An 18,076-nucleotide genomic window follows, 5' to 3' on the forward strand; every position below is an offset into this window, starting at 1 on the left:
TCTCCTTAGCAACACACCTAAACTGCAGATGAATATGCACATTGCTAATCTTTAACATGAATATAATTCGTAATAAGACATGACTGGATATGGTTTGGGGTGGAGTCGAACAAACATGTATACAATTCTTTCTTGTGTCAGTCCATATTGTGTTTTTTTTTTTAATGGAACGAAAATATTGGTCATGTTGTTAATAACTGGCATTAAGCTCCCATATGTGTACCCTTCAAAACTGCATGTGATATTCGGAGGTCTGTCATTTGAAAGTTAATTGTTTTGAACAATTCAGTAAATAAATTGTCGATTGTAAATAAAAGTGGTCGAGGTTGGGCCACGTTTACTCTGAATAATACGTTACACTACACCCAGTACGTAAAGCAGAAATAGAATTTTCAGAATTACGTGGTGGATAATGCGTTCATGGACAATGTAAATAACGAGATGCAATATCTGTGATAAAACCGAGACTTCACAACGAACGTTTAGTCACTGGAAAATGGATATAAGGTAATGTTCTTACATGATGATATTTCCAGATATTAACGGTTTTGATGACAAACTAACATCTATGAATTTGTTTCATTTGAAGGCAATAAAATATGTTTCATATAAACTAAAGTATGTTTGATTTTTTAAAATATAATGAAACATTGATATCAATACTTGAATGGGACATATAATATTTCCTGGGTATATTATTCGAGTACAAATTGATGGCTGGGTGAAATATAAGATGAAAGAGGTATATTCCTGTTGATTTAGATATGTGCACGGTGTACTTTGTTCTTTCATATGAAGTTATCCTGCTTGTACACCACAGAGATGGAAAAATGAAGACATATATGTCAAGCATGTCGCGTAGTTTTAAATTTGATTTTATATTTCCTCCACGACAGAAAGACTACGCTTGTATCTTTAACGCATTCGACCTATGCCTTCTGTTATTTCGTACAGTTATATTATAATCGGAAATTAAAGTAGTAGTTGTTGTTTAGGTTTAACGCCGTTTCTAAGCTCAATATAGACTGTACATGGCGGTCAGTATAATTTAGTGGAGTAAGAACCTGTGAAAACCATGTAGGAACCATCGACCCACGGGAATATACTGACAAGCTTTCTCACATACCCACATTGGTCGAGCCTGAGGCTCGAATCCACGCGGACAGAGGTGAGATGTCCGTGTAAAGTCGAGCTGTTTAGACCACTCGGCCACTCAGGGCTTCAAATTAAAGTGGTGAGTGGTGAATAATAATAATAATAATAATAGTAACGATAATAACAACTTGGTACTTCATTTAAAAGGCTCTAAGCGCTTCAGTTCAAAATAAGTGTAATAAATATGGAGTATGCGCATTTGGTTATAGCGCCCCGTTTTAAGGAATTCTTAGATTTGTGTGATTACTTGTGTGATTATTGGAATTCGGCGCAATGGAAATATTCCTAGCCCGAAATGATTAGCCAGTTATTAGGAACAAACGTCACGGAGTGAAGTGTTAGTGAGTTTCCATGATGCCATGGATCACTAGTAGTGAATTCAGGCCAAAACCGAATGAATGTCCCTGTCGTAAGATAGTCCATATTAAAATCGAGTGGCGTATAGCATAGAGTTATAAATTTGGTACCGATGTTTCAGTGATGCATTCGACTCTTATGCCTACATAATGCATGTTTTTTGTTGTTGTTATTTTTGGTGTTTTTTTTGGGGTGGGGTGTGGGGGGTGGGTTTGGACATTTTAAATTTGAAACCGTAGTATTGCCCATAAAATTATTTTAAGTGAAGATTGTCATGCAGATCTTTGATTTCATCGTTTTAGAAAAAGGGACACATTCTCTGTATTTTCACACAATTCGACTTCTTCAAACTCCTGGACGTAAATTTTTACTTATATATACAACAAACATAATATAAAATTTCAACATGATAATTTTAATTTAGTTTGTTAATATGGATGGGAACTATGTGCATGAGGTGAGATTACCGCAGTATTAAGATTGAATTTATTTTCATTTAGAATCAAAATGCATACTTATGGAATGTCCCCTATTTGATAGCGTAATTTCTGACACTGTGTATATGTGCGTGTCCCCTTTCTGATGGTAAAGATTATGAAACAGTGTCTCTTGGAAATCAAACACAAATCAATTACTACTGAGACGCTTATATCAAATACATAGAAAAATAGATCTTTGTCGCCCATAATTTGTACAACTGACCAAAATAACCGGTTAAATGTTCACAAAATGCACGATCACCATGTCTAAGTTGTCCTAGAGTCACATCAGTATTGGAGTTCCTTAAGACACAACACTTCAAGAATAAAATACCAATATTTTCAGTGATTGGTTATGAAAAAAAGAGAATATTTGTGAAGTAATGTATTAGACCTCAGTCTTGATGCAGATGTAAGTAGAAGCAATTTAAGAAATGTTCACAGTAAAGATTACAAGTTTACAAACTGATAATGTATGTTTTGTTTGGTTTAGGTGTTTTTCTGCCTGACTGAAGCTCATTATTTTTAATTTCTTATGTAGAAGAAATATAAATTATATGCATCTGCATTATCTACATTATTCACCCTTTTATATTAGATGGTAATAAATACAACTTCACCTGAAATTTTGGTGCTTAAAATGGATGTTATAGTTCAGGTGCCTTCAGGCTGTCCTTGGACCTATGGGGCACTGCCTCCATATATTTGTCCAAGGTAAGGTCATCAAACTTTCACTTCTCCTATTTTTTCATTGCTGCTTTTGTCTCCTTTAATTCCTTTATCATAAGCTACATCTCCCTTTATTATACACAATTTCCTCCTGTTTTTAACTCCATTGGACTCACTATACTTATTGTTTATCTTTGGCATTTTTCTGAATTTTATTCGTCAAATATCACCCCAAATCTAACATAACCACTTAGAAGCTGTGATCTACTATATTTGGTGTCAGATTGGCTTATTGCATCAATTTTGTCCACTACGCAAAGGAGGGAAGCTTTCTATTTGTGTGACAAAGAGGATGGGTAGGTTGACCTTTCTGTAAAGACTGGAAGTAAGTGACCTTATGTATCTGAAGACAGTGTAAAGTGTTCAAAGCTTATACTTTATAATAAGATTGGGTCATGATCACCTTTCTTTGATGTTAAGTTCTGCATCTACCAAACAAATATAAAGTCCTTTATTTTAGGTGAATTTTACTTTTCTAAGTAGGAAAGGTACATACTATTTAGTATATTGACCTTTGACATATTTATTACATAATATGATATAATATTATTTATCCCATATCACCCATGTGAAATTCAATAAGTACTGATATGAATAAAACACAACTCATAGCTAAAACAATTCATTTTATACCAAAAATATAGTTTTGTGGTAAAGCATAAATATTATAACTGCAGCAAAATAGTTCAAAGATCGTTACATACACATTAATATAAGACACAGCTTGATACCTCATAACTTGTTTTGACAAGCGAGACTAAGTACACTTGTTACTTGTACAGTCCCAAGCTATATCACAGATTATTGAAAAAAATAAGGTTGGCTATAGATGCAACGGTACCAATTGAACAAAGCCAGGTTGGCGGAGCTTAAGATGTTCGGAACATCGCATTCAGAAATAAACAACACAACTAGCTGTGATTGGTGCATTATATAAAAGTTATCATTTCTGTTAGGCTAAAAAAAGTTGAGCCTCTTTGCAACAAGTGAGATGATGTTAATTCATATCTAGATCATATTTAGTGTTTTTTAGGATTTTTATTAAAATGTGGTACACACTGCTGAAAATGTGTATGTTGTGACTAGATAACTCTTACACCTGTCTAGTTCTAGTAGAGTTATCTCTCTTAAATGCAATAGAGTACCTGTTTTTGTCCTTGTCAAATTGACAACCTAACATTGTTCTCTATGACAGTGTGCATGCTGCGGTTGGATAGAAAGTATATTATTTCACAAAACATTAGCATTGAGGTATATGGAAAAACAATTGGTACCGTGATACCTACAAGAAGTTATTCGTCTTTGTAGTGCCCTAGTTTTTTCATAAAAACCATATTTCATGTTTAAGTCATGAGTGTGTCTTATATTGATTTAATAAATGTGAATAAAAATAGAAACTGAAAAAGGAAACAACCAACTTATCAATTTGCATATGTGATTGAGAACAAGAAGAAAAATCGTAGAACTACATTTTGTAGCGGACACACTCGCAGGGATGTCAGGTGTTCATTCACTTGGTTAATACAGAGTTGCCAGAAGCATATCCAAACTCCATTTAAGGTGCAAATACATGCATTTGTATGCGATATAAATAAAATATATGTATAGTATGTACGCTGTATCAATGATATACCACTCGTTGTATAAGCATCGTTTCCTTTTAATGAAACATTTATTGCTTTCAAATAAGTGGATGCATAGTATATTATTCACCAGAAACATCTTCAAGTTTTATAATCAAGAATTAAGTTTGTTGCAGATTCTAAGCGTTTACATACTGGTGCTATGTAGGAAGATGCTAAGAAATATGAATACCACAATACTATAGAACCCATGATTTCGTAGAAACCTATTATACTATATGCCTTTTGTGCTTGAAATACGGTTCTATTTGACATACTGTAAGATATTGGAAGTCCAGTGTAGATTATTTTATTGGCATGGCAGACTGGTTTCTTGACATTTTTTATACTCAAAACAAATGTGGAAGATGAATAATGTTTGTCATACAATTTAAATATGATATACGAGCGTTGGTGAGTACAACTCCATCCTAAAGGAAATAGGTCACTTTGACTTACCTTAATGTTTGAATTACTTTGGATAAGTATTATGTTTAGGTCCATATATTTGGCACCGAGCCGTGCACCTTTGTATCTATATATTTTACGGTTAGTACAGTTGCACCGCACCAAAGGTAAGTCACTATGACTACATTTTAACTTTCAGTGACATTGTTTATGTGTGTTTAGATTGTCTAATGAAGTTTTATGTGTGAATGAATCTAGGTTAGTACAATGCTACCTCGCCAATAATTAGGTAACAGTGACCCGACTCTGGTACTCGCCAGTGAGTCCCGCAGATACAAATTTGAAAGAACCTTTAACAGGACACACCTCCAAACTTTCATCATGCGATGTACAACATAAAGTTAACACAGAACAGTATCACCGCTTTCTTTAATCACATACATGGCCTATTGGCTATAACTTTATTGATTTTATTCAGACGTATTATATATCAGTTTATTGATACTGTTGATATATGTGAATTAATTTTATAAGCGAACACAAGTAGGTCAACTCGGTAAAGATGAAGATTGCTTGTAGGAAAATGTGAAGCCAAGTCTTTTAGCTGGACCAGCTGGAATAAAACAGCATCAGATTTTTCAGAAGATGTGAACGTTCCCCCTATTTTGCTACCGATGCCATCCATGTGGGCCAAAAACCAGAACAGTAAAAATCCATGGCTTTTGTGCCACCAATCTCCATGGCATCTACTTCCAAGCAAAACGGACCAGCAGAAAATGCGGTAAGGACAGTGCACTTGTCTGGTTAGGCCTATATAAATGACATGCTGTCGTTGGTTGTCATTGCGCCACAACATTTTGTTCCTTTGAATGTCAGATCCTGCCGTAATTAAACTTGACTACAACATATTTAGTCCTACAATGTAAGACGTATCGCATGTTATTTATATTTTGGTAGCACTAGACCTAGTCATACAATGTAAGAAATAGCACGTTTTTGTTTTAGTGCTATATCTTACTACCCAAATAACGGCCTTGTATAGCCTGTTCCGACGTCGGTTGACATCGGAATGAGTAGTCAAAGTTTCAGGAACAACTGGCCGCCTATATCGACACTCTTCCACTAATTAATGTTGTTTAATATACTTACTGTGCTGTCTTTATCCTGGCGGAATGGAAATATAACAGTAGCAAATGGACCCATTTTCATGTGCCGTTGACGTACATTTGAATTTGTTGCATTGCGACGGTAGTCGAGATATGCCGAAGTATGTTTAAGTAGGTTCATATGATGGATACGTTTCTTGAACGAAAAGATACGTTGCTTACAGTTCCAATAGGTATAATATATTTTTATCCGTTTTGTTAAGGAATAATATTTGAACTTAACCCGATTACAGCATACCCGTCTTTCATAGCGTTCCAGACAACTGAAATGTATGCCAGCTAAACTTGAAAACAAGTCCATTACTTTTGAAAGAATTTGAATTTAATAGAGAAAAGACATCAGGGTAAGTAAAGTCTGGAAAAAACATTGCAACCTTACCTTGTAGAAAAGCGTCGTTATTGGTTGCCAGTTGTGTGTGATATTCCTGAAAATTTGACTTTCGTTACAATGTTAGTCGACATGAAAACATGCCACCAGTAATGTAACCTCGATATCTGCTTTTTGGTCTACGGTAATATCATGTGATATGTCTTACATTGTAGCACTACAACAATATGACCAGTAGATTTGTTGACTTCAGTTAAGATCTGTTTTCGAAGTTTGGAGTAACATTTCTGTTTGCCAGAATTATGTCAGTAGTCCTACAATGTAAGACAGGGACCCTGCTATTTATCATTATGGTTTTGGATTGCCCTAAGTAAAGTCTGAAAAAAGCAATGTGACTTTAATTTGTAGAAAGATATCGATAAAGGTTGCCAAGTGAGTGAGATATTCCTGAAAATTTGACTCGTTGTTCCGATGTTAGTCGACATCAGAACATGCTACGTAGTGCTGTTATCAAGGTGTTAAGATGGCGACCCCAAAAATATAAATATCAGGGTGGTTGTCTGACATTGTAGGACTATGTCAGGAGAGTTCAGTCCTTATCAAGTTTGTCCATTTGTCCAGGAGGATTCGGCATTTTGTTATGAGGTATACTCCTATTCAAAATTATTTTTAAAATAATATTCTTACAAATAACAGCAGGTAGTATTTATTTCAGTGTGAAATATATAAAAAATTATTTAAAATAATTCACATATGTTTTTTCATTCCTATATTTTCATATGTAATAAATACATCCTTTTATTTTATGGTAGGTAGTGAATTACTGGAATTTCCACAAAATAATTGTGACAACTCACTGGAGTAAATTATGATAAATATTGTCAGAGCTGCATCGATAACAAGATAACGTATTGTTCACCAAAAGGAAGAAAATATATGCTGGTCAGTTCATATCAATATGATGTACTTCAACAAAGAAATAATAATAATAATAATAATAATAATAAACAAGCCTACCTTCCCCCTCTGTTTTCTTTTTCAATGCATTTGTGGGTACATATTTTGCCTTTTGTTGGTCTAATTTATTTGTGGTTAATTAGGACTAATCATTAGAAAAAAGTCTACGACCCAGATCTGCTGCTACATAACGGTATTTGCAGTTTCTTAGGACTAACAAATATCACTGACCCAAATATGCATTTTGTGTTGGCAGTGTAGGTTCTATGCTTTTCGTAATTGGATTCGACCTTTATGCAAGTATTTACTGCAAGTAGCATGAATAGCATAGACTTCAGTCTGCTAGCACGTTTTATTCCAATAGATCAGGGTCTACACTGTACTTGGGTGCAGGATATAAGTAAATAATATATTGCATTTTAAGTCAGATTCTTTGTAAATAAAAATAAATAATTTATTTCTTAAAATATGTCATGCCTTTGACAACCTGTACAGCATAGTGGCCATTTTCTTTGCCTTTGTTAATACCACAAGGTTTGGTACCACATAACATATCCTTGTATTTTCACATGTGAAAATATAAGAATGGAAAAACATATAAATTATTTTGCCAATAAATCTATATTTGACACTTAAGTGTATAAATATATATTTAACACTTTACATTTATTGCCATTGTTAGCAGGATGTATGAAGCTTTGTTCATCTGAGACAAGTCATTTTCCACATGGGCAAGTACTGAGCAGATTAAATCTTTATCTTTGTTCCAAAACAAGAGCAGTAAATTGTTTATTATTCTTATTCAAACAAGCCTGTTACATGAGGGAAACCTGTATATCTGAGAGGGAGGAGTGACATTTTGTGAACAGTCATTTACACTTATTTTTTGAGGTTATTATTATTAACACATGACAGTTACCATTTTCATTCTCAGAAGTAATCGGTACTGTTTATACATCAATAATACAACTGAAGTGCAGCATTGACCCTTCCCATGTGACATGGGCATACAAGGGATAAATTAATGGCATATTTTGTCATTGATTTTAGTATGGTGTGCTGTGATAGAAATATATTCTTTAATGTCAGTAAAGGATTACTGTCTATTAAACAGTACGGGTATATACCACTATATAAAAAATTATTAAATATTAAACGGTATATGCCAGTAATGTATGTAAAAGTAGTTCGTGTGCTGAATTTGGCACAGTATACTTTGTTGAAAAGATTGTGGGAGGCATGCATAGAACAAGCTGTCAGCAGTCTACCATCGAAATAAAATTCACAGAAACTTGTTTTCTGGTGACTTAAGTAGTAATCATCTACACTTATTCAAAGTACACTAAATACTTGTACATGTATTAATACCCAGATTTGTGGATACCACAGTCAGGATCTAACCGGTTGTTTTACTCCAGCCGAATGGAAGGTAAAACATTGATGATCTGCATAGAGTTTCAGCTTTTCCAAATCTACAAGACTAAATCAAATTACAATTTAGACGCAGAATTGAATGTGGAAAGAGCAGATCATCAGTGGGTTGCTTTCAGGAAAAAGAGAGATGGATCTGGCCAACTGTTGTTTCCCACCATTGGGAGAGTAAAGCTATCAATACTTTCAATACCGCACAGCAACAGCAATGCTGAGAGAGCATTCTCAACAGTTAAAAAAAAGAACCAACCAAAAAACCAGTCTCACAGCATCAACCCTGGAAGTTATTCTTGTTAGCAAATGTGGCACCCAAGGACAAATAAATAATGAACTTTTGCAGAAATGCAAATCTGCAACATACAGTGGACTGAAATAACAAAGGTAGACACACACATATATATATATATATATATATATATATATATATATATATATATATATATATATATATATATATATATATATATATCTTACCCTTGTACCTCCTGATTTTTTACCCTGCCTCCTAATTTTAATGGTGATTTTCCTAATTTTGATTTTTTTAATGTTGGAAGATCTGGTTTTAGTTCAAAACTAGATGATACTTGTTTATGATCATGTTGTCCTATTTAGACTACAGCCAGATATAACTGTAAAAGGAAACTACCATATGTGCTTTTCAGGACTGATTCACCTTTCCATACACTTTTCAGGGTTGATTTATAAATCCATAAATGTAAATTCACTTTGAAGGTTATAGCTGTAAATGTAAATTCACTTTGAAGGTCATATCCATAAATGTAAATTAACTTTAAAAGTCAGGAGTACTATATTCTTTATACTCCCATTACTTTACTTTTTTGTGACATCATTTGAACTTGTAACCATTAGTAATGTGTATTACATTTTTTCAGTACTGATGGTTTCTTTTTTTCTCCACTTTTGTCATTTTAAATCGTTTTACTAAAGTGATTTGCATTTTATGTTTTTATATCCTTGAACACCTTTTACCTTTTAAAATATTTAAAAATCTTTTAACAGCTGAAACACAAGTATTGAAATATTGTAACTTTTTTCTTCACCAGCTCACCTCTTTAATAGCTTTATTCAGTTCCTGGTATCACTGCCAGCACTGGCATATGTAAATATAAAAGCCTTATTTCATCTCATCCATTCATTATACCTAGGTCCTTAGCAGCAAACTGAAGTGGGTTTCATGGCATGTCTTCTGTTGACAAAAGAATATGACATTCACTATAATCATTGATTATTACATTTCTGATCTTAATATTTGCGGCTGGAAAGTTTTGAACATTTACCCGTCCAAACAAACGAAGGAACAACAATTTCGATTCATGACAGACTTGAGCTTACAAGTATTGATGACCATTAAGTGTTCCGAGAATTTGTTTTTCAGACATTAGTCCAGGGCAAGTGACTTTCAAAAACCCCAAAAGCCCTGATTCAGATTTCATGTGCCCCAAAGTACCCTTTTTTGCACTGTTATTTGTCACACGATATTACAAATACCGTAATTATTTAAATATGAAAAGAAATAAGCAAAATAATATATTGTCTGACAGTATTACTGTATTATGTGAACACTTGTCTTTTAAGACCTCATTAGCATGTTTCTGTGTTTGCATAATTATGCCTTCATCAATCAATTCAGTCACATTTTAAAGTAAATATTGTTAGTGAGGAAAGTGCTAGAATCTACTGTAGTAGCATTCATTTTCATGGAGGACCAATTTCCGTGGTTTTCGTTGTTGCCTCTAACCATGAATTTTTATCCCCAACGAAAAATGAGCCACGTAGGATGTTGACCCCTCACCCTCGTTTTCTTAGTGTTTCATTCCTAGAGATTAACACAGCTACTAGTTAGTATTCGATACATCAAGGTCAATACTGTGATCTGGTAATTAAATACTAGTTTTTACATGTGGTTGTTTAATTTTTCATTTTAACCTTTTGAAACAAGAATTATAAATTATTTTATATTGTTTTAATGCACACGTTCGATAAGGTATCCGATAGCTGTAATTTTACACTCACTGCCTTAAATCGCTATGTAAGGTAAGAAAGGATAGAGAGAAATTAGATAAAAGCATAAGGTATTCAAACGATAGTAATACTGAAAATAAAAGAAAAAATAATACAAAATAACATTATATGAAAATTAAATTTAATACTTATTCAAATATATTGTTGAAACGTTTAAATCCTCCTGAAAGCACATTTAATTTTATCCATGCGCTTTTAATCCAAAAGGACAACAATGCTGCAAAATACTATAACTATTTCTTCAAACACTATTAGTAATGAAACACTACGTATATACACTAATTACAGCAGAGTATCAAAGCTCACACTTCACAGATTTTTGGACAAAGCCACTGTATCAACATTGTGTCAATCAAGTCCCATGGTACTCACAAATGCTTTTCAGGTAAATAATCCCCAAATTGCTGAATTAAACAAGTCCAGCTTTCTCAAAACCACTGATAGGTCACTGACAGACCTAATAGGTCTGATCTTTCACTCATTGTCGCGTGTGCTGCAGTTTTCCATTCAGCGTGAATTGGCTTGATTAATGAGGTTGCACGATTTACTAATACTGTGCACTGGTCGACAACGTAACATCTTTTTCCGTAATGGCGTCCATGACCTGTTTAGCATACCACTCGTGGAAGTGTGACTTTAATTCTTCTTTGTACTCTTTATTTACCATCAAGTCTAGTGGTTGAAGTCGGTCTGTACAAGAGGCAGGCACAAACATTAGCTGCCTAGTAAGCAAGCGCCTGCCTGGGCCATGTTCGCAGCTTCCGACGGGTTAGGAAGTCCATGAACCCGGGGGTGGGGTGGGGGTGGTCTAAGTTGAATTTTACCAATCTTAAGCCACTGTGTTATCGCCATGATCGTCAGAAAATAATGATGGTGCAAGTTGATGGACAGTAGTTTAAGTAAGAGATCATTCATATATACTTTAATAAACAATTGGCCTAGTGTTGCTGGCTGTGTCAGCTTCCTTTGATGTTGAGCACTCAAATAAAAACATGACACAAGTTATTAATCTTGACAGGTGTTTTATTTGCGCTCACAGAGATAGAAGTACTGTTCTAGTGTTGTTGGCTGCGTCGGTTTTGACTGATGTTATTCATCTGGTCAAAAAACGGTTAAAGTATTGAACTTGCTAGGGCTTTGATTTGTGCTCATACAAGTGGTAGTATTGTTTTAAAAATTAAAGTGACCGCTCTTTGCGTTGGCATAGTTTTATTCTTTTGTATTCTTTATTTTGGGTATTTGTAGAGGTTAAACCATGAAATTAAATACCTACTAATATGCAAACTTTGACAGGCAAAACCATGAATTTAAGTACCCATGAAAATGCTTTCAAAAAAAAAAAAAAAAAACAAAAAAAAAAAAACCATGAAAATTGAGCCCAACAAAAATAAAAGATACCACAGTAGCTTATGCTTGTTGCTCAATCCTCAATATCTTTTGTTCAGTTTTATTCCATGATGACCTGCGTAAATACTGTTTAAACCAAACCCAACCTAATCATTGAATACAAAATGCATTAGACAAGCTAAAACTGGTCTAATCATCAAAATCTTGTCAGATAAGCTATGACCAGCCTAATGATGTTATCAAAATAGTAACAAAACAGAAAAACTAAGACCAGTCTAATAATATATCAAACAAGTGAAGACCAGCCTAATCATCTTAGCACAAAATTTTGTATCAGACAACAACCAGCATAATGATGTGAACACATAATTGTACATCAAGCAAGCCAAGGTCAGCCTATTAATCATTTTAACACAGAATCATACATCTAATTAGCTAAAGACAGCCTAATAATGTATACACAAAATCATACATCAAGGAAGTAAAAGCCAGCCTAATGATGTAAAGACAGCATTTTACATCCAACATACTAAAACCATTCTAATCTTGTAAGGATAAAATTGTACATCAAACAGCTAAAACTGGCCTAATCATGTAAACACAAAATTATTCATCCAAGAAAGAACAGCCTGAACATGCAAATGCAAAGATATCAAACGAGCTAAGACCAGACTAATATTGTAAACACAAAATCATACAGCAAACAAGCCATGGCCCGACTGTAAACACAGAATCATACATCAAACAAACTAAGACCAGCCTAATCATGTAAACACATAATAGTAGAGCAAACAAGCCATGACTCGACTGTAAACACAGAATCATATATCAAACAAACTAAGACCAGCCTAATCATGTAAACACATAATAGTACAGCAAACAAACCATGACTCGACTGTAAACACAGAATCATACATCAAACAAACTAAGACCAGCCTAGCAGCAGGAAGGGCGAACAGACCACTTGGTTGAGATATAATTTGCTGAAAACAAAACATCATACGAAAATAAAAATAAGGTCATGGGTTATCTTTCGTATGTACTTTGTTTACATATATATGAGGTCGCGCCCTTCCTGCTGCTATTAATTAAAAAAATTATTGTTATAATAAAATGGTACATCCGGAATCTTATACTGCAAGAATAGCTCGAGAACGATTAGAAGCAATTAAGAAATTTCTTCCTGTTAGAGATTCATTTAGAAAAAATCTACAAGCGCAGCAGGAAGCACAAGCTGAATACGAAGAAGACAATAAAAAGTTATTTAAACCCGTCACTGTAGCTACTGAGAAAGTTACAACTGTCATCAAGGAAGATCTTCATCCAGTATCAAAACGAAGCGCAGAACAAACTGAAAAAATAGCAAGAAGAACCAAACAAACAAAAAAGATTTTACGAGATCTTTCAACTGATATAGCTGCAGCTCAACCTCCACCTCAACCTCCACCTACTGTCACTGACCCTGTTGATGATGAACATGTTACTTTTATAGAAAAAATTACTGATAAAGATATACAGGTAATACAAAATAAATTTGAATTAAAAACTAACGACGATATTATGGAATTTAGTGCGTTTGCTACTTCAAGTTTTCCATACAAATATAATTATTCAAAACCTGAATATGTTAAAAATGTTAATCGTAAAACATGGATTGATTGGGTGTATAAAATAAACCGGGTTATTAGCCGGATAACTAAAGATAATATTTATGATACTTTTAATGAAGGAGTATTATTACAAGAAAAACTTGAACGAAAATAAAAGGAAAAAAAGAAAAAGGAAAAGTTGGAAAAATTGAACAATAAAGAAGAAAAATGGCACAAGAAGAGGAGGAATTGACACAAGGAATAAGTAAATTAATACAAAAAAGTAAGGAGGAACTGAAAAGTGATCAAAAACAGCTAGAAAAGCGAGAACCTTCATATAAACTTCCTCCAACTTTGCAAACACAACAACCTCCTCCACAGCAACAAACTACTCGACCACAATCTCCAGGAGATGATACACCTGGTGCTACTGGTAGTGGTTTGGGAAATGGTTTTATTACCTGTCCTGATAATATCCTCAATGACGTATCACGGTTAGAAGTTCTTATCGGAGGAAAACGATCTGGAAATAACTCACCAGAAATAACCAATGAAGCAGCTGATATTTGTCGGCGATTATTCCAATTTGGTATCATGGATATCAGCGTTTACAGAGAACTTATCGATGAACTTGTTGATGATTACAGTGACTAGTTGTTACCATGATTAAATCCGTACCTGTCAGAGTAGTGAACTCACGATTACCAGTCTACGAGGTATTTTACGGAGATGGACTTGGTGATATTGTACGGGGATTATTTACAAGGATGGCCCCAAAAGCAGCGCCTATTGCAAAACAATTATCGATGAAGGCTATTGATATTGTTCGTGAACAAACTCCTGGTGCAATTGTCAATGTTGCTGGTAAGGCGTTCTCGGCAATCAAGGATAGACTAGAACGATTAATAAGACGAAAATCACAACCAGTAAAATTTCCAAGTACTGAAATTATGCCCTCAGACGTCAGTAAAATAATAAATCAAGCTGCAAATCAAAGACTAGCAGCACTAGCAGATCAAGGACTCGGTGAACCAAGGAATAATATTTCAAGTTTAATATCAGGGAGCGGAATTTCCCGAATACGATGATTCTCGTGTTAGACGAAAATAATTATAATAAAATGTTCAAGCGCGTATCCGACGAAGCATTTGATATGGAAGCACCTGTCCGTAAGGATGAATCGGTACGTGATTATCAATTTTATTCCTATGATGCACGATTACCAGATCAACATGGAAGAATTGAACTACAAGTTCATGACACAAGTAGATATTTTCTACCTGCTGAGGCTTTTATTGAGGTAGAAGGTGAAATTATAAAAACGGATGATACTGAATACGCAGATGCGGTACAAGTTGGTTTTGTCAACAACGGTATTATGGCATTGTTTGATAGTGCCACCTATATGATCGATGGAAAAAATATCGAGACGATTCAGAAAGATGTCGACGTTGCTACAACAATAATAGGGTTGGCAAGATACTCTGATGATTATACAATATCAGCAGGTCCCACGATGATGTTTGTAAAAGATAATTCTAATCATCCAGATGATAATCCGTATAATATAAGACCACCAAGAAATTTTGCAGGAAACGATAACGCTGATGTGGCGCCAGTAGTTCATGGTTCTAATTCAAATTTCAACTTGGAATTTGCAACACGCCGATCAATGTTGAATACAGGGAGGAGAAATTGTTCGTGTGCTATTCCATTATCACACATCTTTTGTAGAAATGTTAGAAAAGTTATCTTTGGAGCTAGACACACGGTTGCTCTCGTGAGAATGGTTACCGACGACGATGCTATCTGGAGACCTGCTGGTGATGCTGGTAAAGTAGTACTAAAAAAACTATCGTTGTGGATGCCGGTGATGACTCCAACGATCGTAGAAGAGCAAAAATTGCTTTCTTTTATGGATACAGGTAGTAAGTCTCTGTTGTCTTGGTTAACAACAACCACGGATAGTATACAAATCAATACTAACCAGTTTACATGGCATATAGCATCAAATCAAAGTGTTTCTGCACCGCGACATATTTTTATTGCGCTGCAAAATTATAATCGGTTGAATAGTCAGGAACGTTCACATATGATATTTGACTAATTAGATGTTAGAGAGGTTTCGCTGAGGATAAACGGACAAGAACCAACGGAAAATATACTACTAAATTATGAACAAAATTATATAGCACGTGTATATCATCGTTTGATGACATTCATGGGGCGTGATCAAAATGTAGATACTGGGTTGCAAATATTACAACATGATTTTAGAACTCGGTATCCGATCTATTATTTTTCGCTGGAGCATCTTGATTTATCGAAGCAATATGTTGTTTATATACACTTTAAAGCCAGCGTGAATGCAGGTGGTGTTAATTACAGAGCAGCAATCGCGATTATACTAAGCGACAAAACAATGTTACTTGAACGTGGTAGTGGTCGAATGAGAGTCGTTGATGCACCAGTAGAAAATCTTTAATCATTATTTGGAGCGTGGCAAGTATTTATCATAAAATGTCATACAGTCATGTTAACGTAACTCTGACTCCCGGTCCGGTCAAGAAACTTCAATCAAATTCAACAAAAAACTGCGGAACAAAAAAAACGTTAAAATAAGATCAGAGTTCTAGTGGTGGTCCAAATATAGTGTCACTAACCAAAAATCAGATTAAACACTTCAATAAAGCACTGAAATGAAAAACTGGAGTTCAACTTGTTCTTTCTCCGAGTGCCATCAATGACATGGTTAAAACAGGTAGTATTTTTCCACTTCTTGCAGCAATACCAGCATTAATAGCTGCTGATGCTTCAACCGTAGCATAATCAGCGCGTTAGGTGCTGTTGGAACAGCTGCTGGAATGGCTCTAAAGAATGCAGAAGGAAAAGGATATAAAAAGGGAAGGGGTCTAAGATTACCAGGAACTTACCTGGGGAGAGGCCTAAGATTACCAGGAACCTATCTAGGAAAAGGTCTGAGGATTCAAGGAACCTAAACTTCACACCGATGTCAAATTTTGATTTACTTGATGCAGCTAAACAACAAAAAATAAAAAACTTCAGAGGTGTTGTTATGCGAGATCAATTACCGAAACAACTGAATGAACTGGAAACAGGTATTATTAATCTCGACTCGAATTCAGGACCCGGTACTCATTGGGTATCATACGCGGTTGATCCAAGTGGAATCGTTTATTTTGATTCATAAGGGTTAGCTCCACCGCGTGAGTTTATCAAGTGTGTCGCGCCACTTCACGCGCAAGTTTGGTATTCAACGCTACCCACACAAACAATGACAGATCCGCCAATATGTGGCCGTGAAGTAATTAATGTACTTAACGCTATATCAAAATCATCCAAACCGCCACATAAAGTCGTGCATGATTATACAAGCAACCAATTCGTTTTAAACAGATCTTAGATCTTACATAATGGTTGATATTTACGGAAGAAGATCTTCTTCTACTGGCGTTAGAAAAAGAAAGATGACATTGATATGTCGAAGTACGCGACTAAAGATGAACTCGCTGATATTATGAATCTTGCTGGAGTTGACCCAGATGAGGTTGTTATTTTTCAGGATCGATATGGTAAACTAAAAACCAGCAATATCAAATGGAATGATGTAGTTCGACGAGTACTCGGTGTGGTCACGGATAATATCCCTGTGTTTAATGACAGCGGAAAAATCAGGGATTCAAGTGTATCGCTACAATTATCAGAGATGAAATTGCAAGAAGCGTTGCTAATCGCGTGAAAAATACCGGTGTCACAACGTCGGGAGAACTCAGCATGAACGGGAATAAGATAGTAGTTTTAAAAGATCCTTCATCCGACTAAGATGCCGCAACGAAAAAATATGTAGACGTTAACTACAAAAAACCGTAGATGGTAAACTATCCACGTTGCGGGCCGAGTATGACGTTCACGTAAACGCGTTCACAAATCTCCGTAGAAATTTTAGAAAACTTAACGAAACCGCAGAAGAATTTTTTGGTAATCCGTTGACCGTTGACGCAAAACTATCTGATATAAAAAAAAACCCACAGGAAGACATCGTAGCGGGCATTCCTGAAATCGTTAATAAAATTAGTTTGATTAAAATTCCACCTGGAGTTACTCCCGGGCATATTACCAACATCGTGTACATATAATCATAGGGATTTGCAACATGGTCAGTGCATAATAAAACTATCAAATATACCGCAACAGTCACTGGTGTGTACAGGTTGTCTGTGTTCAGTGCTGCAAAATTTGAGCCATTTACAAAGTATCTATGGCGACATTCAACTGATTGGTTTTCCGGGGTTGTGTCTGTTGTATTAAATAAAGGAACCGAAGAAGAATTTATGCTGGAAGCAGCTGATAAGACATTAACCTCAACATCTTACTGGTGGTGATTGGAATTTGTAGCTGAAACACCTCAATTATTTACTGCATAAAATAATAATGAGTACCCCAT

The sequence above is a fragment of the Sinohyriopsis cumingii genome, chromosome 1 (genome assembly GCF_028554795.1).
Source record: "Sinohyriopsis cumingii isolate HCF-2022 chromosome 1, ASM2855479v2, whole genome shotgun sequence".
Taxonomy (NCBI): domain Eukaryota; kingdom Metazoa; phylum Mollusca; class Bivalvia; order Unionida; family Unionidae; genus Sinohyriopsis; species Sinohyriopsis cumingii.